This window comes from Macaca mulatta, chromosome 15 (genome assembly GCF_049350105.2).
Source record: "Macaca mulatta isolate MMU2019108-1 chromosome 15, T2T-MMU8v2.0, whole genome shotgun sequence".
NCBI lineage: Eukaryota > Metazoa > Chordata > Mammalia > Primates > Cercopithecidae > Macaca > Macaca mulatta.
Window position 1 is genome coordinate 108,422,486 of NC_133420.1, and position 23,978 is coordinate 108,446,463.

General features: G+C 45.0%; 1 protein-coding gene and 1 long non-coding RNA gene across 2 annotated transcripts in view; one reads left to right on the forward strand and one right to left on the reverse strand.

Moving 5' to 3' along the window:
• Positions 1 to 23,978, reverse strand: part of GNA14 (G protein subunit alpha 14) — a 224,379-nt gene that overhangs the window by 18,027 nt on the left and 182,374 nt on the right.
• The window catches only part of LOC144334736 (uncharacterized), a 72,960-nt gene continuing 54,808 nt past the window's right edge, over positions 5,827 to 23,978 (forward strand). Inside the window, exons 1-2 of the long non-coding RNA XR_013404899.1 lie at positions 5,827 to 5,859; positions 14,874 to 15,090. This is a non-coding gene — a long non-coding RNA (uncharacterized LOC144334736). The remainder of the gene's footprint in view (positions 5,860 to 14,873; positions 15,091 to 23,978) is intronic.

Sequence of the window (23,978 nt, forward strand, 5' to 3'; positions counted from 1 at the left end):
CCATCAGCTTTTGAAGCAAAATATTACATCATAAAGAAAATGCCAGTTAACCATGGCAGAGAAAGGAGTTTTTCCTATAGAAAATAAACAAGGAACTTCTGATTCTGGTAAAGGAGGATGACTAGGAAATTTGAATCAACTGTCCCACTAAGGGCAGCTAGAAATGGCAGACAAAATATTTTGCAAATATGCTTGAAAGTATTAGAACGCTAACGCAGGCCCAGCGCAGTAGCTCATGCCTATAATCCCAGAAGTCTGGGTAGCCGAGGCAGATGGATCACTTGAGGCCAGCAGTTCGAGACCAGACTGGCCAACATTGTGAAACCCCATCCCTACTAAAAATACAAAAAATCAGCTGGGCGTGTGGTACATGCCTATAATCCCAGATACTCAGGAGGCTGAGGCGGGGCATCACTTGAACCTGGGAGGTGGAGGTTGCAGTGAACTGAGATCACACAATTGCACTCCAACTTGGGCAACAGAGTGAGATATGTCTCAAAAAAAAGAAAGAAAGCTAATGCAATGATGCAATAGTTAATAACTGCTAAGCCACTAGATAGGGGAAGACAGTGCCCAAGCAGATGAGCCCTACAATGGGGATGTTTTACTCCTGGGGCTTCTGTCAACTCTGGAAGGGACAGCTGATGGTTAAGCAGCTCTTTTTCCAACATCACAGGGCTAGAGTGACAAGGATTGAGGTTAAGGCTCTGCAAGAGCAAAAGGCCCTCACACAGCCTCTGGCTCTGCGCTAGGATTCCACAGGGCAGCCTTGAGGGGTTTGCAACTCAGCTTGGAATCATGACAATCTCAGATATCAAGTATCTCCAGACAACTGGCAGAAGACAAGGAAACTCCCTTTTGGAGTTTGAGAGACCTTCCTCATCCTCAAATTATTTTTTCAAATATGTATCCAGGGCTCCACCCAAAATAATCAAGCCTAAGAAGATGGGACAACCGCAAAGACAGATGACAAATAAAAAGATGGCAAAAGATCTGCCGTGCAAACACTAACCCAGAGGAAACTGGAGTCTCTCTACTAAGATAAAAGCAGACTTCAAGGCGAAAAGCAGAGCTAGAGCTAGAAGAGAGGCATATTTCGAATAACAAAAAGATTTGGAAAAACATAGCAGCTCTAAAGTTTTATGTAGCTATTAACATAGGATCAAAATCTATGGAGCAAAATTTCACAGGTGGAAATGGAGAAATGGACAAATCTTCATCATATAGAGATTTGAACATACCTCTCTAACTGATAGTGTAAACAGACAAAAATCTCAGGAAAAATATAGACAAACATTATGATCAACAAATTTCAACTTATGGATACATTTTGATGCATTCAAAATAACGTAGAATATATACTTTTTTAAAGCACACCTATAGTGTATAAATGTATATTTATAAATATATTGTATATTTATAAATATATTGTATAAATGTATATTTATAAATACACTTTTAAAAGCATATGTAGAATATTTAATTACTAAGACTTCATGTAAAAAAAATTGGTTTTCCAGCTTCTTTTGATCAATTTTCATCTTCTCTGGAAACTCTAAGCTCAGCAGGGACTCGCGCCCCTCCCTCCTGTCCCTGCAAGCTCACTCCATCCACTCCGCAGACACTTCAATATTAAACACGGAGCTAAAGGCAGCTAGGCTTCTCCAATCTCTCGTGCACTCAGAATGGAAGCAAGCTTTGTAAACCCAATTCAAGATTCAACAGAAATCTTTATTTCTACTACAATCTTCATCCTTCTCTTTCGCTTCCTCTTTTCTCCAACAACAAAAATAAATAACAGAATTTACTGGCCACAAAGTGTTGGCTTGAGGGGCCAAGTTAGTTACTTTATCTTCTCTTAACAGTCAAAACTTCATTCGGGGCTGGGCACCATAATTAATCCCAGCAATTTGGGAAGCCAAAGTGGGAGGATCACTTAAAGCCAGAAGTTTGAGACCAGCGTAGGCAACAAAACAAGACGCACATCTCTAAAAATAAAATAATAAAAAATAAATTAGTTGAGCATGGTGATGCATGCCTGTAGTCCCAGCTACCCTGGAGGCTGTGGCAGGAGGATCATTTGAACACAGGTGTTGGAGGCTAGAGTAAGCTATGACTGTGCTACTGCCCTCCAGCCTGAGCAAGAGAACAAGACTCTGTCTCTGAAAAAACAGCAACTTCAGTGTGTTTCACTAAAAAGGCTCTTTCCCAAGGCTCCTGTGATAAATACATAAATACTTAAACACCTGTAGCTACGTGAGTGTGAATAACGCAGTTGAGAGATGGTATGCGTGGCCTTGCACCGTGCCAGCTTAGCTGAACCTATTGACGTTTCCCGGAATGCCCCACCATGTTTGGTTCTGGGTTACGGCTGGCCACAGAAGAAACGGAAAGAGACTTGCAAGGCAGAAGGATGGAGCCACCATCCGGGTCTGGAGTTCAGAGGCCTGCTTCTGCTTAAAAACAACCCAGCTGATCTTCTGGTCAACCTCATAGGTGCTCTCAGCACATTTAACTCCTGCCTGGATCTTCTCCTTCGGCTTCTCCACATCCCGGGGCAGGCACATGTGCAGATCCATGGCCAAGGGTGCCAGCTTCTTCCACAACTTACCTGCACCATCAGGATGGTGACACCTGTGCAGGTTCCAGTTCATCCCCCCAGAATCCACTTGGCTTTTGTGGGTTCTGCTTTGTCTTTGCAGGTTCCAGCCTACCCTTGCTCTTCCCTGCTTCACATCCCCATTTTCTCCCTGACTGCCAGCCCTGCTGACCTATAGCGGCCTCAGGCACCCCCAAGACACGCAGCAGCAATAGCCTTCCAGTGTCTTCTTCACAGCTCCAGCAGCTAACGTAGTTCAGTCCCCATCATGAGCCCATCGTTTCCCAGCACTCTGTGCAGCTCCGACTCCCTGACACACAAGAGCTTCCGTTACGGTCCGCTCAATTCTATGTAGGGGCAAAAATCCCCGATCACCTTAGGTCCAGGGGGAGGTAGTTAGGGTTCAGTTGGGGTGCCATCAACATCCCACACTCAGCTGGGCACCAGCAGGCAGACTCGTTCACCACTCAGTGCACAGCGTCACGCCCCTGCTCCACGCCAGATCCAGGGCTAGCTGCTGGGAATAGAAATAGGCCCTAACCTTGAGGATTGCAGAATTACAGCTGTCCTTCTGAGTAGGAATGACAACAGACCCCACACAAATGCTGAGCTCAAAGGAAAGGAGACCTTTCAACTGGGGATGAGTGAAGAGGCGGGCTAACGACTACTTCCCACTAGAGGTGGCCTGATGCGGGGGGAGGAGAAGGTGCTACATCTTCCCTTCTTGCTGCCAAGAACGTGGCTTCCTGCCTGTGCTTGCCAAAGGTGGTTCTGTGAATGGAGCGGGGGTGTGGGAGGGGGACCAGACCAGCCTTTGCTACATTGCATTTCACATAACATGCCTTTCCCTAAGATGCTCTGGAAAGCGCCTAAACCCTCAGTGAAACAAAATCAAGTGAAATTTTCCAAACAGCATCTGGTAGCCCAACTCCCTCAACACCCTCCAAACAAGGAATGCGTGTATTTGGTCAGTGGGGCTGCTTCTCAGAAAATGGCTTTGGGGCCCAGCAAGGTGGCTCATGCCTGTAATCCCAACATGTTAGGAGGTCAAGGCGGAAGGATCACTTGAAGCCAGAAGTCCAAAACCACCCTGGGCAGCAAAGTGAGACCTGTCTCTAAAAAGAAAAACAAAAAGGAAAAAAAAGTAGCCAGGCGTGGTGGTAGGCGCCTGTAGTCCCAGCTACTCAGCGGCTGAGGCAGAAGGATCACTTGAGCCTAGGATTTGGAGGCTGGAGTGAGCTATGATCACGCCACTGCACTCCAGCCTGGGCAACAGCGAGACCCCATCTTTAAAAAATACATATTTGTTTTGGGCCAGTTAATTGTATGTGCCCAGGGGCCATTAGATATGGTCATGTTATGTGGGAAGATAAGAGTTTTCTGGCCCTGTCACCATCCTGTTCACTATCTTGTTCCTTCCCTTCCCCCTCTAGTTGAGAGAGTTCTTTTAGTTCTTTAGCACATAAAAATTGTTTTATCACCGACAGTCCAATTTATCAAGAGGAAGATCTCTTTTGTCTGTGCCTATCTATCTTCAGAATCTGCGGAGCCTGCTGCTGGGAGGACGGCAGGGTTTGCTCCCAATTTTCCAGTGACCAGTGCCCTGCTGGGGAAAAGGCTGGGACTCTGCAGGGAAAGGCAGAGGGCAGAAAAGGTGAGTGACCAGAGCGGCAGGGCTCAGGGAGCTCTCAGACCAAAAGGCCCCGCCACAGAGAAAGTAACAAATGCTTTGCCCCACCTGTAGGCTTCCTGCAGCGGCACAACCAGCTGTGAGAAATCTCATTCTCTTTCTGGTGTTGGATTATGTTCACAGCCCTTCCAGACAAGGAAGCAGTACTAAAGGCTCACAGTAATTCAACAAAACACCAGCAAGGCTTCCATTTAAGAACAGGTTGGTTTCAGAAACTTACTTGTACACTTGGTTATTGGTAGCTGAAAGTATTTTCCCACTAAGCCAGGATGGCTACGGGTCCAGCACATCCTATTTTCCTTTCTTCCTGGGCTCGCAAGTCATGCTGTGTCTCCCAGCCTTCCTGGCAGTCAGGTGGGCCCATGTAACTGAGTTCTGAGTGAGGGAATTCAGGCTGAAGCAATGCATGCCATGACCAGGCCTGACCTCCAAAACCTACCATGCAATCCCCCTCCATCTTTCTTTTCCCATTTCTTAGCTGAGAGAGAGTGAGGGAGAATGGGTGTGGGGAGACGCTCAAGGTGATGGGGATCTGGATTTTGAATGACTGTGGGGAGCGGAGCCCAAGCACCACACTCCCACCAACTTATATTGAATTGACATGGATGTGACTACAAAATCAACTTCATTTTGCTAAGCCACTGAGTTTGTGGTACTGGTTTATTATTTTAACTTTAGTAAATTTTACTGCATACAGCCAAAGAGAGAGAGAAATGATGTTAGCATGGGAGGTTCTTAAAGAAATCCATTTTAACCAGTGCAGAGATGAACTATCACACCAAGTATAAATCCTCGCTATAAGTTTTGGTGCAGTACATGTACTTTTTTTTTTTTTTTTTTTTTTTTTTTTGAAACAGAGTCTTGCTCTGTTGCCCAGGCTGGAGTGCAATGGCGTGATCTTGGCTCACTGCAACCTCTGCCTCCCAGGTTCAAGCAATTCTCCTGCCTCAGCCTCCCAAGTAGCTGGGATTACAAGCACATACCACCATGCCCGGCTAATCTTTGTATTTTTAGTAGAGACTGGGTTTCACCATGTTGGCCAGGCTGGTCTCCAACTCCTGACCTCAAGTGATCTGCTGACCTCGTCCTCTCAAAGTGCTGGGATTACAGGTGTGAGCCACCATGCCCAGCCTCAATGTACAATTTTTGTAAAAGCTACTTATGTGTTATCTGCTCCTTTCTGCCACCCTACCTCACAGTGACTCTCTCTTCAAGGTCCCGTTTCTCAGACCCAAACTACAGTACTACTTCTTATGCATAAACTTTCCAAGACTGCGAGCACCAAAACCTCCTTGTTCCTCTCTTCCCCAATCAAAAACTGCAGGTACGCCAGACAGGAGGCTGTTAGCCCTGGAGAGAACTCTATTTAGTTTTCAGTTTCTTTCCTTTATCCAGATCTGAGCCCAGATATGGTATGATTAGAGAGGACAGGCTGATGACCCCGGAATTTCAGTGCCTTAACAGCACAGGTATATTTTACAACCCTTCACAGTCCATTATGAGGTCATGGTAGGGGTGGGGAGGACTCTCCTCCACAGAGTTATTCAGAGATCTAGGCTTGCTCCAGCAAGTGAGTACACCAACTTGAAGGGCCCTGAAGTCCTTCACTAGATTATTTGCACCCAGTCTGCAGGGGAGGGAAGAGAGCATGGAGCAGTGTTCAGGAAGTCTTATGGGACATGGTGGACTTAACCTCTGGACACAGCTCATTGGCCAATTAGTCACAAGACTCCTGCTAAGTGCAAGGGAGGCTGGGAAATGTGTTCTTCCCATGTGTTCAGATGGAAGGTGGAATGGGATTTGGTGAACGCAGAGCATGCTCTCTACCGCTCACAGAGTCTTAAAATCTCTTTCTCTTTTACCACATTGGTTTCTAACATTTGTATGATGCCAGTGTATGCTTTCACGCAGATCAGGGTAAACTGCAGCTGATGGGCCACATCCAGCAGACTGCCTGTTTTTGCTAATAAAGTTCTATGGGAAGACAGCTATGCCTTGTGATATTGTGCTATTGTCTGCCTGCTTTCAAACCTGCAACAGCAGCATCAAGCTGTTGAGACAAAGCCGGTATGGTCCACCAAGGCTAAATCACTTATTATCTAGCCATTTACAGAAAATGTTTGCTGACACCTTCTACAAACAGTCCCCAACTTATGATGGTTTGACTGAACAATTATCTGACTTACGATGGTGTGAAAGCAGTAACCATTCAGTAGAAACCATACTTTGAGTATCCATACAACCATTCTGGTTTTCATTTTCAGGTCAGTGTTCAATAAGTTGCATGAAATATTCAATTCTTCATTATAAAACAGGTTTTGTGTTAGATGATGTTGCCCAACTGTAGGCTAATGTGTTCTGAGTGCATTTAGCAGGCCAGGCTAAGCTATGCTGTTTGGCAGTTTAGGTAAATTAGATGCATTTTTGACTTTTGATATTTTCCATTTATGATGGGTTTATCAGGGCATGATCCCATCATAAGTCTAGGAGCATCTGTATAGACTGATAATTCTAATTAAATGCATCCAAGTAGCACACTGCTGTAGCCGTAATTCCTAATGCATTCATTCATCAAGCGTGCGTGTATGCAGCACCCATAAACTCTTTGCCAGGCTTATTCGAGGTAGAAGTATGCAACTATGAAAAAAAATTGTCTTTATGCTCAAACTTCTAGTCTTTATAAGAATGATGGTAAGAGGTGTGCAGAGTGTGGAGAAGCAACCTTTTAAAAATGTATTTAATTAGTGCAAAAAGCAAGAGAATCCCACCTCAGCAAATTTCCCCACTCTTCAGAAGTTTTAAAGGGCAATTCCCAGAAATAATTTAGATTGTGGACCTGCCCCGACTGGAAGCATGTATAGTCATCCACCGCATAATGATATTTCAGCCAACAACAGACTGCGTATATGGTAATGGTATGATAGGATGTAAGACTATAATGCAGCATTTTTACTGTATCTTTTCTATGTTAAAATACAGTTAGATACACAAATACCACTGTGTTACAACTGCCTACAGTGTTCAGTACAGCAACATGCAGTACAGGTTTGTACCTTAGGAGCAAAAGGTAACCCAGGTACCTAGACCTGGTAGCCCAGGTGCGTAGTAGGCTAGACCATATGGGTTTGTGTAAGTGCACTCCATGATGTTCACACAATAATGAAATCGCCTAACTTCACATTTCTCAGAGGGTATCCCTGTTGTTAAGCGATGCGTGACTGTACATAGTAACATTAAATAAAATGCCACCCAATGGAAAATCTTAGAATTGTTCTGATTCCCATTAACAGAATTAACAGAAGTAACAGAATTTTCCCAGTTTCTTTTTTCTTCTTTATAACTTCCTTAAGCAAGCCATGTTATCATGTGCTAGTTCCCCTGAGGTACAATATTGCATTGTTTATTTTTACCAAGTATACGCCATGTCAATCAACCAGTGGCCAGACGTTTCCAGAGAGGCGGAAATCTAAGACAAGCGTGGAAGGACAGTCCCTACATCCTCCCTGGGGCGCTGCTGACTTTTAAGAGAAACCAGTGGCCTCCCCAGTCTTTGAAAAAGGCCTCATCAAGGCAAATCCAAACAAATTTTCCCCCAATTCTCTGTCAAACAGGTTTCATACTCAAACCCCAATGCAAAGGGAAGGGAATGTTAGATTCATTAGTTTAACGCCAGCTAGGCAGGTACAGCTGAGGCTGAGCTGAAGAATAAATGTTAGGAAACAAAGTTCTTTGATGGCAACACACCGGAGCATAATCTCCCTCTTGAGAACCCCTCTTAGGCCCAGGCCTCCTTCAGACCCCTACCACCTCCCTGCTCAGACAAGAACTTTAGAAACAAAGAGAACATGAGGCATTGGCAGTAGTTCATGGTACCAGACAGCCTGGAAGCTGGAGCTGGGCCGAAGAACATTTGGAATTCTGGGATTCCGTGGGCTTCTGCATCCTTAGAGCATTTGTCCCAGGGCTGCAGGATTCTGGAGCTTTGGCATTCTGGTTCTCGGCTGGTGGGACTAAATAAATTGCCCTTTTCTGTCTCCACCCTGAATTCTTCATGGTCATGGTCTTGACTCTTGATTTACAAAACGGGATACACCAAAGCAAGAAGAGGGGGTTCTGCCTGTGTCTATACACTTCTGCTCCCTGGGGCTTGTGGTCAGCCCCAGTAAAACATCCAGTGATCAGCCTTACCGATGCACAGGAGGCTCTTAATAAAGGGCAGAGACCATAATCCTCATCTTCATCCATCTCCCTCCCACCTTCCTAAGTGCCTGGGGGCTTACATGCCACCTCAGAGGAATGAAGAAACTTGCCAATTCTCATTGTTCATGATTCCATAAATGCGAATTCACCTACTTGCTAAAACCTACTTGTCACCTCCAAATCAAACTGATGGCACGTTCACAGTCATTCTCCACCATGTACAGAGCAGCAAAAAATCTACGTCACCTGATGCACATGTTTCCATCTGAGATTGAATTAGTTCTGGTGCTGTAAAAATTGTTCTTCCTATGGTCTATCTAGTGGCCTGTGTTTGGAATTTTCATGCTTTTTTTGGTGGTGATTTTGCTAAGATAGCACTTGATATGGTTTGGCTGTGTGCTCAGCCTAATCACATCTTGAATTGTAGTTCCCTTAATCCCCATATGTCGTGGGAGGGAACTGATGGGAAGTGATTGAATCATGGGGGTGGGTTTTTCCCGTGCTGTTCTCTTGATAGTGAATAAGTCTCACAAGATCTGATGAGTGAATAAGTCTCACAAGATCTGATGGTTTTATAAAGGGCAGTTCCCCTGCACACACAGTCTTTCCTGCTGCCATGTAAGATGTGCCCTTGCTCCTCCTTCACCTTCCGCCATGATTGTGAGGCCTCTCCAGTCATATGGAACTGTGAGTCCATTAAACCTCTCTCCTCTGTAAATTACCCAGTCTTGGGTTTGTCCTTATAGCAGCATGAGAATGGACTAATATGGCACTAGAGTATAGTGTGACCCTAAGAATGTGATGGCCCTATGGGGGACATACATGTGTCAGACTGGCTTCCTTCAAGAGGACTCAAGATATAATCTCAGGTCATCCCCTACTAGGGAGCTTTCAATGAATTTATCTGACCGCAGAGCCTCAATTTCCTCATTGGTAAAATGAGGAGGGGAGGTGGGGGTGGTCTTTTCATCATTAGCATTCTCTAAAGAATGTATTTTTTAATTATAAAGCTTCATAAATATTTATTGTTGTGGACATTCTTTCCAAGTATAAAGGCAAACGCAGCCACTGTAGTCACTCTTTTTCGAGTGCTCTAAAGCAATCATAACTATACTTAGCTGAGGATGTAAAGGAATGCCACCATTGATAAAGAGGTCTGTTCCTGGGATCCAGGGTGAACACTATTCTAGGATGGCCCTGAAAACCTTGAGGATGACCAATGTGTAGGTCCCTCTCTCTTCTGTGAATCACACATCCTCAAAATAACCAGGAAGACAGCCTCAAAGGCAGTTATTCCCAAAAAAATAATATTGCCCCAAACCGTTTTCTCTCTCGTCACACACATGTTCATGAGTCACCCTGGGGCTCTGGACCGCAGGTTTTTCCAGCTCAGGTGAACAAGCCAACGTGCAGCAAAGCTGCTCAGCCACTCTCCGAAGCAAGAACCCGAGATTCTTTGTCGTAATCAGGTGCGTAAGGAAACCTGTTGGGGTCAGTACAAAGTGTCTCTCTCTTTAAGCAGCTCGAAGTTATACAGACATTTAACCAAGTCTCCTACTTCCTGTCAAAAAATCCCAACCAAGCAACCAGCCGAGCACAGGTAGGTGGTGAGTGACAGATATTTGTGCAAAAATTAGATGTGGTCTCGTGAAGTCCCCATAGCCTAGGAACATTCCACTCAATCTAGTGAGCTCCAGGCTCACTATGTGCTGGTCTCGCACCGCATCCGGGGGAAGCGGATGTAACTCCACAGAGGCTGACTTGAGAGACACGATGCAGTAAGAGGCTGGACTGCTTGATCCAGAACCCTGTAGAAATACACTGGTCCTGTCAGCAGGTCTGAGATAGATGTCTAGCCAAGTGACAAGCTCCAGTACGGCCTCAGGATTCACCAAAGTCACCCCTACTCATGAGACGTGTGAGGCATACAGATTTGCCTTTAAGTGGCAACAAGGATATCTGCACTCCAGATCTTGGTGGAGAATTTAGTCTCTCTGCTGCCTAACTCTTATCAAATTTGGAAACAAATGGTGTCTATGGATGACTTTCCTGAAGTACACACAGCCCAGCGATGCCTGTATAAGCATTTCCAGAGTGGCATATTAAACACAACACTACTCTACAAAACGTGGTACGTATCCTTAAAAAAAGTTCCTTGATCAAATTAGTTTAGGACAAAGTCTGAAAAAGTTACCCAAGATTTTTACTTAACTGCAGAACGGCACACAAGTGTGTGTGTGTGTATGTGTGTGTGTGGTGTGTGTATGTGTGTGTGTGGTGTGTGTGTGTGTGGAGGTGTGTATGTGTGTGGAGGGGTGTGTGTGGTGTGTGTGTATGTGTGTGATGTGTGATGTGTGAATGTGTGGTGTGTGTATGCGGTGTGTGTGTACGTGTGTGGTGCATGTGTGTGGTATGTGTGTGGTGTATGTGTGTGTGGTGTGCATATGTGTATTTGTGGTGTGTGTATGTGTATGTGTGGTGTGTGTGGTATGTATGTGTGTGTGGTGTGTGTGTCTGTGTATGTGTGTGGTGTATGTGTGTGGTGTGTGTATGTGTGTGTGGTGTGTGTGTACGTGCAGTATGTGTGTATGTGTGTTGTGTGATGTGTGTTTATGTGTGTGGTATGTGTATGTGTGTTGTGTGGTGTGTATGTATGTGTGGTGTGTTTATGTATATGCGTGTGGGGTATATATGTGTGGTGAGTGTGTGTATGTATGTGTGTGTGTGTATGGTATGTGCTGTGTGTGTGTTGTGTGTGTGGCGGGGGTACATGTACCCCTCAGGGTAGGGATCTGCTATGGTCTGAAAGTTTGTGTCTCTCCAAAATTCATACATTGAACTCTAATCCCCAACGTGGAGGTATTAAGAAGCGGAGCTTGTGAGTGGTGACTAGGTCATGAAGGTGGAGTCCTCACGAATAGAATTCGTGCCCTTATAAAAGAGGTCTGAGCTGGGCACATTGGGTCATGCCTGTAAGCCCAAGGACACGGGAGGCTGAGGTAGGACTGCTTGAGGCCAGGAGTTCAAGACTAGCCTGGACAACATAGTGACACTCCCTCATTCATAAAAACAAATAAACAAATAACCAGCCGGGTGGTGTGTGCACCTGCAGTCCCAGCTGCTTGAGAGGCTGAGGCAGGAGGATGGCGTCAGTCCAAGGGTTCGAGGTTACAGTGAGCTATGATCGCACTACTGCAATCTAGCCTGGGCAACAGGGCAAGACGCTGTTCCTGAAAAAATAAAAAGAGGCCTGAGGGAGCTTGTGTGCCCCTTCTGCCATGCGAAGACACCAAGAAGCAGCCATCTCTGAGGAGCAGACTCTCACCAGACTGGATCTGCTAATGCCTTCATCTTAGACTTCTGCGGACTTCCCGACCCCCAGAACTGTGAGCAGTAAACACGACTGTTTATAAATTACCCAGCCTAAGGTATTCTGTTAGAGCAGCCTGAATAGACTAAGACAGATCTTAGTCTCTTTTCTTCATTAATGTACTCCCACGTTCCTAGAATGGTGGCTGGCACATCAATACTCTTTGAATGAATAAATGAATCTTTCTGAAAATCTTTACATTCAATCAATACAGATAAAATACATTGAAGTCAAGGAGTAATATGCATTAACAAAATGCAACAGTTCATGAAAATGTGCAACTATGCACACCAAACTCTTAACCATTCAGTCACTTAGAAAGATAATGCACATGTGTATGGTTGAAAAACAACAGCAAAAACAGCCCTGAAGCTACAACAGGACTCCTGCAACAAATGCAGCATTTAGTGAGAATTTATGGAACTGAGCAAACCTGAGCAATCATAAGCCTGCAGCCACGACGACAAATACAGCAACACGGACTGGGGAGGCCCAAACATAGCACAGAGCTTTGGATATGCTAGTTTTATGATGAGTTTCCAAAGAGCGGCTTTAGGATACACTACTTGCCAAATACATATAGTTTCAGTGGCAGCCGGGGATCCATTTTCTTACAGGGTAAAATTGCTGAGACTCCAGCAGATTCCATAGCTTGTGAAAGTCAGAAATCTTGCTGCAGTTTCTGCTAATGCTCAGAAGTGAAAGCCTCATGGTTCAGTATCTCTTCTCATTTGCACAGGCACAGAGCTCAGGCTCCTCACCCACTCCGTGCAGCATCCGATCTGTTCAAAATCTTGGATTTCACAAGGAAGAGCCACATTGCCCAGCCTTCCACTGCCTCCATAGTCCCACCCACGTCCCCCGCTCCCTCCCTCTACTTCTCCTGAAGCTTTGGATTTGGTGGCTCCAAAATCTTCACCGTTGCTTACAAGAGTTACTTCCCCTTTCACTCAGACATAAAGGAGGAAGTCTCAGATTCTACCCCTAAACTTGCAAGTCTGATCTACTTTTGTGAACCCCCTTTGTTTTTGGGTCGCCCATCATCCATTCCCTCTCCTTTGGGTTACGGCTGAGCTTGGGAGAATGACCTTTCGCTCAATATGTGCATCTTGGCACACCTGTTAATTCAAGTTTCCTGCTCTCCTGTGGCTAAGTGCCAGGCCACTCAGACTTTGCTGAGCTGTTGAACCTTGAGGGGATTTATCTGATAACAGTGGGGACAGGGAAAAGGAACAGATGAAATTCTTTTATTTTGGTGGCTATGGGGTCATCAGGATTTTTTTTTTTTTCGATAGTGAGACCCCAGGAGTTTTCAGGTTCCTGTTCATTCTGAGACTGTTTCTTCAGCCTGCTTCTTGATTCCATGACCTCACTATAGCCTTTCCAAAAACTCTGTTCTGCAAATGTGAGTCAGTTTATTTCTGTTGCTTACAACCCAGGAACCTGACTCTTTGCCCCACCAGTAGAGCAAAGGCCTTTCTAATGAGAAGAGTCAGGGTCTACCAAAAAAGTTGTTTTGCTTTTAACATGACACATCTATTAGCATCTCCCATGAATGTTAAGTTTAGTTTGGGAAATGCCCTAGATGTTCTGGATTTTTATTTCTGAATCTACTCAAAGTCTATGGATTCCAGCCATATGGTTTGCATTAGTTTTCTATTGCTGTGCAACAAATTGCCTCAAACTCAGCAGCTTGAAACAATACCTTTTTGATGATCTCAAAGTTTCTGTAGGTCTGAAGTCCAGGCAATGGTATAACTGGGTTCTCTGTGCAAGGTCTCACAAGGCTGAAATCAAGATATGTGCTGGCTGTGCTCTCATCCAGAGCTCAGGATCTTGCTCCAAGCTCATTCAGGCTGATGGCAGGATCCAAGTCCTCAGGATTGTAGGACTGAGGTCCCTGTTGCCTCATCAGCTGTCACACCTGAAGGTCTCTCTCAGCTCCTAGAGGCTGCCCTCAGTTCCTGGCCATGTGGCTCTACTCACAGCATGGCAGCATCCTTCTTCAAGGCTAGCAGAGACTCTCCTTGAACTTTAGATCTTCTTTAATGGGCTGATTAGGTCAGAACAGCCAGGATCATCTCCTTTTGATTACTTAAAGCCACTGATTAGGGACTTCATTACATCGGGACTTCACTTTGTATATTCCATAATCTAATCGGAGTGACAGCCAACACTGTCCTGCCCACACCCAAAGGGGAAGAGATTATGCAGGATGTGTACACCAGGGGGTGTGAATCTCAGAATTCTGCCCAGCACATGGTCTTGTTCCCAGTTCTCTGGGGAGCAGAACTACCTCTTAACCATTCCCTTGGCTTATATTTTTAAAGTGTATATGATACCTCATATAGGGCTATTGTTAGGATTACTGTCTCTGTTCACATGATGCCCCACATAAGGAATATATATTCTTGGAATTAAGAACCAAGACCCATTAAACTTCGCTGAGAGACTGCTAGGTTTTGCCTTGTGGTCCATAGGAATCACATGAGTGAACCTGATTCTCTTCACTGTAGCTAGTGGGAAGCTCAGAAACAAATATGTGGCTAATTCTAAGGAACTGAGTGAAGTTTATGAGTACTTGTATCTTACAATACCTGTGTTTCCTCCCCCACAAGCCCCTGCCCAGCCTCACTCTTTCATTTTAATTCAAAACTCTTCTGGCACTGACTACTATTTTAAGGTAGATAGTCTTGTAAGTAGCCTCTAATGTGTTGTATAAGGAAACAGAGTATAATATACATAAAAATGAAATAAAATAATAATAATAGCTAATCTCAACAGAGCCATTATTATGACCACCTAGTATAAGCATTACCACATTTGATCTTTACAACCACTCTAGGAAATAAGATACTTTAATATCCTTATTTAATAGATGAGGAAACAGATGAGGCCTAGAGAAAAGAAGAGATAGTATCAGAACAACCATGCAAGTCCAAGCGTGCCTGACCACAGAGCCTAGGCTGTTAACCATCACACTCTATTGATTTAAATACATTTACATTTTAAAGGGAGGAAAGAGTGAGGATAGTTGGCTGCCTATGAAACTCTCCAGATCGAAAGAGACCATCACACATATTGTAAAGACCAGAGGAATTGTTTTCTGCACACCTTGCCTGGTAAGTACTCTTCTACAACCTAAAACAAAGTGTGGAATTTGATAAGAGCTAAGCCCTGCTTGAAAGTAGAAAAGGGGCTTTCAGAAATAGAAGAAGGGCTTGGAAACAAGTAAGTAAGCATTTTCCTTGGTGAGTTATAAACAGGTGTTAGAGAATATCTGACACTAAGACACAAGCACGATGTGACAGTTTCCATATAGAAGACTTGAATATTCACTGTGGAACTGAGGAGTAAAGTATGTTCTTTCTAAAACAGAGTATGAAAAACTAGAGTTGATAAGACACATTCTGAAGGCACATCACTGATGCCAGCCCACATTCTTTAACCCTTACTCCAAAGGATATTATTTATACAATAAATATAATATAGTTATTGGAAAATAAATGTTTATTATAGTAAAAATAAATACAATATTTAAAAAATAAATCAGCTAATAATTATTGTCAGAGGTTTGCATCCATATCAATATCAATGTGACGTTTATGAAAACATAAACACAGCTGACTAGTTTACGTACTTACCTAGGACCATAAATAGCCTTGACTAGGGACAGCCAGGACTTAGGTTTCATGCCTACGACTCACTAGGATTCACTGTGACTCACGACGCCACGTAGTGGCAGCTTCGACAATTGCAAGTCCATTAACAGAAGCAAGACCCAGGGTGCTTACTTTATACCTAACACCTATAAAGTTTCAGCCAGAACGATGTAGCTAGGTTTTATCTTGAAGTCTATTTCAGAGCTAATATGAAGGTAAGAACCCAGGCATTCTGACCCTTTGAGAGAGTGAGAGCAAGAGTGAGAGAGAGAGAGAGAGAGAAGGGGGGGGGGGAGAGAGAGAGAGAGAGAGAGAGAGAGAGAGAGAGAGAGAAGGAGAGAGAAAAAGAGACAGAGTTTAGTGGAAGGCGCATCTTTGCTGCAACTTTTCAAGTTAGTAGAATATTATCACCAACACAAAATGCCCCTTGGGGGACTATGTTCTATAAATTCAAATTTTATTAGTAGTCCTTTGAAGTGCATAAAAACTGACAGGAGAACTTAAGTTGCTTCCACTAATTATAAAGCAAATGAGTGGTAAAGGGACTAAGACCCATTGTGCATGCCCCTGAGCTTTCCATAGTACTCCATCAATGTCTTATAGACAGCTCTGTGTGATGGAGTGGCAATGCCCTATCGGAGTGTGAGAAAGCAGCCAAGAGGGCAGCTGATTTCCCTTGCACACAAGGACACATGTGAGGTTGTCCTACTCTTTGCACTGAATTTAACTTCATGTTTCCAGAGGCCACATTTCCCATTGACATGCCTTTTATTTCATAAGCACCTTCATCCAGGCTATAGACACCCTCACGCCCAGACTGCCACTCTTCATAAATTTTCAAAATCCTGCTGCGATGGTAATTCAAGTCTAGTTTTGCAGTAGTTCTCCCTCAACACCAAAGCTTACATATTTTTAAATAAAAAAGTCGTCCTTGGCTCGCAGAGAATCATCCAACAACATTCCTTACTCTGCTTTTTTTTACTTTTTCTTTTTTCTTGGTGTTTCACTTTTTCCACTCTTTTCAATTGCTTGAAAAACTCTTAAGCACACCACAACAAATATTTGGGTCACAGCTTGCTTTAATGATGTGCTTTCAAAATAGTGGTTTTAATCCTGGATGCAATTTTTGTTGTTGTTTTCCTTTTGCAGTGATAGCCCACAGGCATTTCTGCCTGGGATCGGGATCATAATGAGGAGAATAGGGCACCCCAGAATTCCTAAGGGCCTCGTTATTAACACCCCAGCCTTGCGATCCTCAGAGCATATATCCTGGCTTTCCTCTAGATGGCACTGTGGAGCAGAGGCGACTGTCTCAGGGACCTGTATCTTCCTCTATCAGCCATTACCCACTTCTCTGCAGGTGAAACCAGGCCCAAGTGCACAGATTTGAAGAGGAAAAGAAAGTCTCCTGGGAACTCCCTGCAGCCTGGGGGGAATGTGGAAGCAGTGGATGTTCTGTCTGGGTAGCAGTGTGGCGGGCTAGGAATGGGCTGGCCACGTGCGCCTGAACCTGCCGTGTGCTTCTGATGGATTAGCGACTGGTGAGAAGACCCCATCACAGTGGGGCACAGTTAGTAAAAGTTCTGGATTTAGTTAGCCCAGATATCAAAGTCTCATCAGAATATGGTTGCCAAATAAAAATACAGGATACCAGTTAAATTTGGATTTTGGATAAACAGCAAACGCTTTTTTAGTACAAGGATGCCCCATGTATTTGAAGAGAACTTACACTGAAGTCTCTTCTCAATTTACTGTACTGTTTTCCTAGAGTAAAGATACTAAAAATATCTGTGCACTTTTGTATCAGAGATTGTTTATCAATATCGAGGGCTTTTCTCTGGCTTTCAAAGCAAATTTGGCATTAGCAGGGCTACATCCTGAGGGGACACAGCAGCAATCAGCGCCCCTTTATTCCTGAACAGTATCTCCACTGTGCTTTCCAGACTTCCACAAAGTCCACCTCTCTGCAGAACCTAAGCTCCTTTTATCACAAGCTGGGGGGGGGGGTTGCCCTCTTCTCCCCCTTACCCAAAACTCTAGCCCCACCTCCTCATGGCACTCTGTCACCAACAACAGGTCCTCCCCACTGTCATCACCCTCCGTCCCTCACTCATGATAAAAAGGTAAGGGACATACACGACAATGTGAATGTACTTCATGCCACTGAATTGTACACTTAAAAATGGCTGAAGTGGCCGGGCGTGGTGGCACGCACCTGTAACCCCAGTTACTCAGGAGACTGAGGCACAAGAATCACTTGAACCCGGGAGGTGGAGGCAGCAGTGAGCTGCGATCATGCCACTGCCCTCCAGGTTGGGCGACAGAGTGAGATCCAGTCTCAGGAAAAAAAAAATAAAGAAAAAAAGAAAAAAGGCTAAAATGGCAAATTTTATGTTAGGTATATTTTACCACAATTAAACATATGGAGCAGGGGGATTGTCTTACTGTAAGACTGCCTGCAGCTCAGCCCAAGCCTGGCCTGCCCTCATCTCAAAGTCTTCTGCAGTGTCTTCCTGCCTGAGGAATCCAGGCAAAATGACGCCTGGCCTCGCCTCCTGTCTGCCCTCATGTGTTCCTTCGTGAGCTGTGTGCAGACCCAGGATGTCTCTCTTTGCAACTTCCGCCCCCACATCCGGCCCCAGGCACCGCCTCTCGCCTCAGGAGACCCCACTGCTCTGAGGCCCTCATCTCCAAAGCCCTACCCGCAAGCTCTTTCCTGAGCTCTCGTCTGTCAGTCCCACTTGCAGGGGAGGCTGGGCCCCTAATTTCTGCTATTTATATTAGCAATGCCTGATCTCTCAACAATTTCATTTTTTATTTTCCAAATGTCAAATGAGCTTCTCAGTAGCCAAGCATAATAATGTGTCCTTATTTGACCCCAAACTCCCCTGACTTCCAGGTACAAAGCTTTCTCACAGCCCATGGGGCCTAGAAAGTGCCTTTTATCCTCCTGGCATCTCTCGCCCATCATCTGCCAGGCATTCTGTGCCCTGCCCATCCCGCTACCCCACAGTAGCCGGACAGAGGAGACCAGTTTGTGTCCTGGTGCGGGCACCAATGGGTCTCGTGGATCCCCTATAGCTCCATGCACTTCTCATGGACAAGTTCATTTCCTTCTCTGCTTTGGTTTTCCTGTTCTTTTTCTCCCATCCTCCAAACCTCCCATCAGAAAAATTCTTCCAGACTCTAGTGAGCCGAATCGTGTCTCCGTCAAATTATGTCCTCCTGGAACCTCAGAATTGTTGGAAAGAGGGTCTTCACTGAAGTCATTGAAGTAAGGATCGAGATGAGGTCACACTGTATTAGGGTGGACTCTAAATCTGATGAGAGTGTCTATAAGAGACAGAAGAGGACAGAGGGAGACACCGGGCAGAGGCCGATGTGAGGATGGAAGCAGAGACTGCAGTGTTGTGTCTGCGAGTCGAGGAATGCCAAGGGTTGCTGGCGACCAGCAGGGCTAGGAGAGAGGCACGGGAAACATTCTCCCTCGGAGGCTCCAGAGGGAACCAGCCCTTCCAACACCTTGATTTCTGACTGCTGGCCTCCTGACCTCCGAGCCACCCAGTTTGTTAAGACAGCTCCAGGAAATTAGTACATAAACCAATTGGCAAAACTCTGGACAGACGGGGACCAATGACCCAGCCTTGGCTGGGAGGGTGTCTACAAGCAACTGTGACGGACTGGAGTCCCTACAGGTCCTCACGGGAGCTCCTAGGAAAGAAAGGGGTCTGGGGACGAGGACACAGGGAGGAAAGGGAAAGAAATGAAGGGGCCAAAAACCATCTTTAGCCAGACCTGCCCCCTGACTATGCCTAGGCTATGGGGGATGGAAAGGGTATGCCCAAGAATGAAAAGAACAAAGTGCATTATCACCAGCACAGACTGTGGGGCGTGGACGGAAGAACAGGGGCCAGATCCGGTGTCGTTGACTTTGTTTTTTTGTAAATTGGATTTATTTATAGCACCTCTCCCTTACAGGTCTCACCACAAAACCACACCAAATCAACCCAGTGGGATCACAGACGTCAAGGGCTCAGAAAATAAAGTATAAAGTTAATTTGTTAACCTGAAAGCTGTTCTCTAACTCAATTCATCTAAGGGAGACAGTTCCATTAGCTGTGCTAAGTGGCAGATATCCAGCCTTCACTTGTGCCAATCAGTCACTGAATGATGGGCCTTCATGAGTCCCAGGTGGGTCCCCAGCAGGCTCTCACCAGGCCCCCACGGAGGGCTGCAGGGGGTAGCATCTGCACTGTGAATGCTGCAAAACTTGGCTGTCCAAAGTGAACCCCTCACCAGCCACAGCGCACCAGCACGGGAGCAAGGGAGTTTGCTAACAATGCAGAATTTCAGCCCCCAACAGATAATGACTCCAAAGCTGCCTCTTAGCAAGATCCCAGGTAGTTCATTTGCATGGTAACATTGAGAAGCTCTGGAATAAAACATGGGCTTGGCCTCAAAGGTAATTCTTACAACATCCCTCTGGAACAAAATTATTATATTCTAAAAAGTAAAAAATGGGGCTCAGAAAGCTTGGGCAACTTGCCTGATGTCACACAGCTTGTAAGCAATTGGGTGGGATTCCATTTTTGATTCCAAACTCATCTTCTTAGCCTTGCTCACCATCTTTATCAGAAGGGGTAGATGACAACATGGGGATCCTATATCATGATCCTATGTCATAAGGATCAGTTAGGAAGTAAATCATGAGGGATACAGTCCTTGTAGCTTTATACTGATGTTTATTTTAAGGTATTGACAATATATACTCCCTAAACATGCTTCTTTTAAATCAGTATGCATTTCCATGTTAGAATTCCTTGAACAAATAAAAGCATCCCAGCAAACCATCTTTCCCTAAGAAAGGCCCAGCGCTTTCTGATATTCTCCTGAGCAAGCGTAAAAGCCAAAGGAAGTATATATTGTGTGCTTTTTAATTCTTGGCACACAATGTATAATAAGCACACACCTTATTGTGTGCTTTAAGAATGTATGGATTCCTCTCTTACATGATTGCTTTCTACATGCTTTTTTGTTGTTGTTGAGAAACTTCTATTGGGGGTCAAGGCAAGAGGTGGGTGTATTAAATCACATGGTTGCTACTGAGGGCTTTTAGGCTGAGACCACTTGTCCAGCCTGCATACACAGGATTTTCTGAGTATGAACATGAGCTTAGCAGCATGAGTAAGATTTCTCTTAAATAACTACCGAGAAGTAAATTTTATCTAGAAACATGACATTTTAATCAGATGTTCACCAGTCTTTGCCCCGCAGCTCTTTGTCCCTGGGCATGTGTTCAGCCAGACTCGGCAGCTGTGACTCTCAGACAGGCAGTTATTTTCCTCTGGGAGCTCCCCGGGGCTCAGGGCGCGTTGCTGGAATACCAGTGAAGGGGGTGTCCTGCTGTGGTCACAGGCGCAGTGTCTCTTGCGTGGGAGGCTGACTGTACCCTCCCCCATTCGTGGTCCTTTCTCCATTCTCCCAACTTTGGTTAGAAATGACTCAAGCTCAGGCCGGGCACAGTGGCTCATGCCTGTAATCCCAGCACTTTGGGAGGCCGAGGTGGGTGGATCACGAGGTCAGGAGTCTAAGACCAGCCTGGCCAACCTGGTGAAACCCCATCTCTACTAAAAATACAAAAATTAGCTGGGCATTGTGGTGGGTGCCTGTAATCCCAGCAACCCAGGAGGCTGAGGCAGAAGAATCGCTTCAACCCGGGAGATGGAGGTTGCAGTGAGTCGAGACGGAGCCACTGCACTCCAGCCTGGGCAACACAGCGAGACTCCATCTCGCGGAGAGGGTAAAAAAAAAGGAAAGACTCAGCTCATCCTTTCTGCCCCTCGACCCCTGACTCTGTCATCCCCTCTCACCACCACCCCTGCCTCACCTTTTCAGGTTCAGGGAGAACTGGCAGCTTTAAACCCCCCAGGGTCCTCAGATGCGCAGTCACCAAGTTCCTCCACCAGAGCTGCTGCACTTGGTCTTCCCCGGGGGGCTCCGTGCCTCTCCAGCAGAGGAGAAACCCATGGGAGCTCTCTCTTCTAAGGTGTCTCCAACCCAAGGGTAATAAACAACTTGGGTTGGCAGCACAGATTAGGAGAGGGGTTGTCAGATCACTAAGCTCTGATCTTGATCCTCTGCTGTGAATGCGAAACGCACCATTTCCAAATACAGAGTCCTACTGGATCCCCATGGGATTTCAGAGCAAAAGTGACAGCGGAACGTGGGAATCTTAAAACTCCCACACCAGTAAGTAACCTCCTTTGCTCTCTGGATGAGGAAAGATACTAGGAGTCCCCATTGTAATCAGATACGGCAACAGTGCATCTCAAACAACTGGCACACTTTAGGCAATGCCAATAATAATTCTCTACTCAAGACAGCCAAGAACCAGAGCTGCTCATAAAAAGCTTGGAATCAGTGGATGTCACTTAAAAAAAGAAAAAAACAAATGTTGTATTATGTGTGGACCAGTCAGTTCTCAGACAGATGCTAACCTTTGCTTTTAAAAATCTCCTGGCCTGGGGTAGGACCAAGGCCAAAGGGATTAAATCTAAGAAAATGGACCTTTATCCTTAACCTTTAGTTTTTAACTCCAGCCAAACATTTCTGTCATTTAGAAAGTGTGATTAACTTTCAGATAGGTGTTTTTGTTCCTTCAGCAAAGAACGCATGTAGTTTCTCAACCAATATCAGTAGCAATGAGAAATGCCCCAAAAAATAATTGTTTGGCTTCCATTTCAGGAGTGGGTGCTGGTAGAATCATGCTAATTTCAATAGGTCAATACCCCAGGAACCCCCACCAAGGACAGGAAATATTGGGATAGGAGAGCAGCTTGGAAGTTGGACAGAACCAGTCTGATGGCTGAAATTTAGAAGGAATCCTGGGGCTGTCTGGCTTTATGAGGGTGAAAGTGAATGTATGGCTTCCCCTCTTTTATATAATTGCTTTTTACATCAGCAAAGAAAAGAAAGAGAAATAGATAGTTATAGTGCCTTTTATCATTACTTACATAATTACCTTTGCTGGAACTGGTTTGTTGCTGTTGTTTTTGGTGTTTTTGAGGCAGGGTCTCGCTTTGTTGCCCAGGTTGGAGTGAAGTGGTGTAATCTCAGGTCACTGCAACTTCAGCCTCCTGGGCTCAAGTCATTGCCCTACCTCAGCCTCCAGAGCAGCTGGGACTATAGGTCCTTGCCACCAAGTCTGGCTAATTTTTGTATGTTTTGTGGAGATGGGGTCTTGCCATCTTGTCCAAGCTGGTCTCAAACTCCCGGCCTCAGGCAATTCACCTACCTCAGGCTCCCAAAGTCCTGGGATTATAGGTATGAGCCACCATGCCCAGCCGTGTGTGTGTGTGTGCGTGTGTGTGTGTGTGTGTGTGTGTGTGTGTGTTTAAATGTGGATTTGAATTACCTTTTAGCATCACTAACTTTTAACCTGAAGACCATCTTTATGTATTTCTTTTTAAGATGGGCTTCTAGCCACAAAGTCCGTTTTTTTTTTCTTTCTTTCTTTCTTTCTTTCTTATTCTAGGGATATTCTTATTTCTCTTTCATTTTTAAAAACAATGTCTTTGAGATACAATTCCCATACCACACAATTCATCCATTCAAAACACACAAGTCAATGGTTTTTAGAATATCCAACAAGTCATGCCACCATCATTATGATCAATGTCAGAACATTTTGATCACCCCTCCAGAAAACCCCCACACCTATTTAGGATTCTATATGTTGAAATCTGAATCCCCAGTACTGGTGAACGTGACCTTATTTGGAAATAGGATCTTTTCAGATGTAATCAAGTTCAGATGAGGTCACTTGGGTAGCCCTTGTTCTCATATAAGCAGTGTCTTTATAAGAAGGGAGAAACTTGGACACGGACACACAGAGAGGTGAATGCCATGTGAAGTCAGACACAGACACAGAGGGAAGACGGAGGCAGAGATTGGAGTTAAAAGCCAGGAAACTCCTGGGATGCCAGAAGTGGAAAGAGGGAGGGAAGAATCTTCTCCTAGAGGCTTTAGAGGGAGGATGGCTCTGTCAACACCTTGATTTTGGACTTCTAGCTTCCAGAACTATGAAAGATTACATTTCTGTTGTTTTAAGCCACCTAACTTGTGGTCCTTTGTGATAGCAGCCAGATACTCCCCATTTCCTCCCCTTTTTCCTAGCCCTGGGTAGCCAATAAGACAACCTCTGTCTCTATGAATTCACCTATTGTGGATATTTTCTATGTGGGAAACCACACAATATGTAATCCACCGGGATTGGCTTCTCGCCCTAAGCTTAAGGTTTTCCAGGTTCCTCCCTGCTGTAGAGCACGTACTTCATCTCTTTTTATTGCCAAATAATATTCCATTGTAGGAAAATACCACGCTTATTTATCTCCTCCTTTGTTGAGGCCATTTGGACTTTTTTTACACTTTTTGGCCATGAGCATTCATATACAAGTT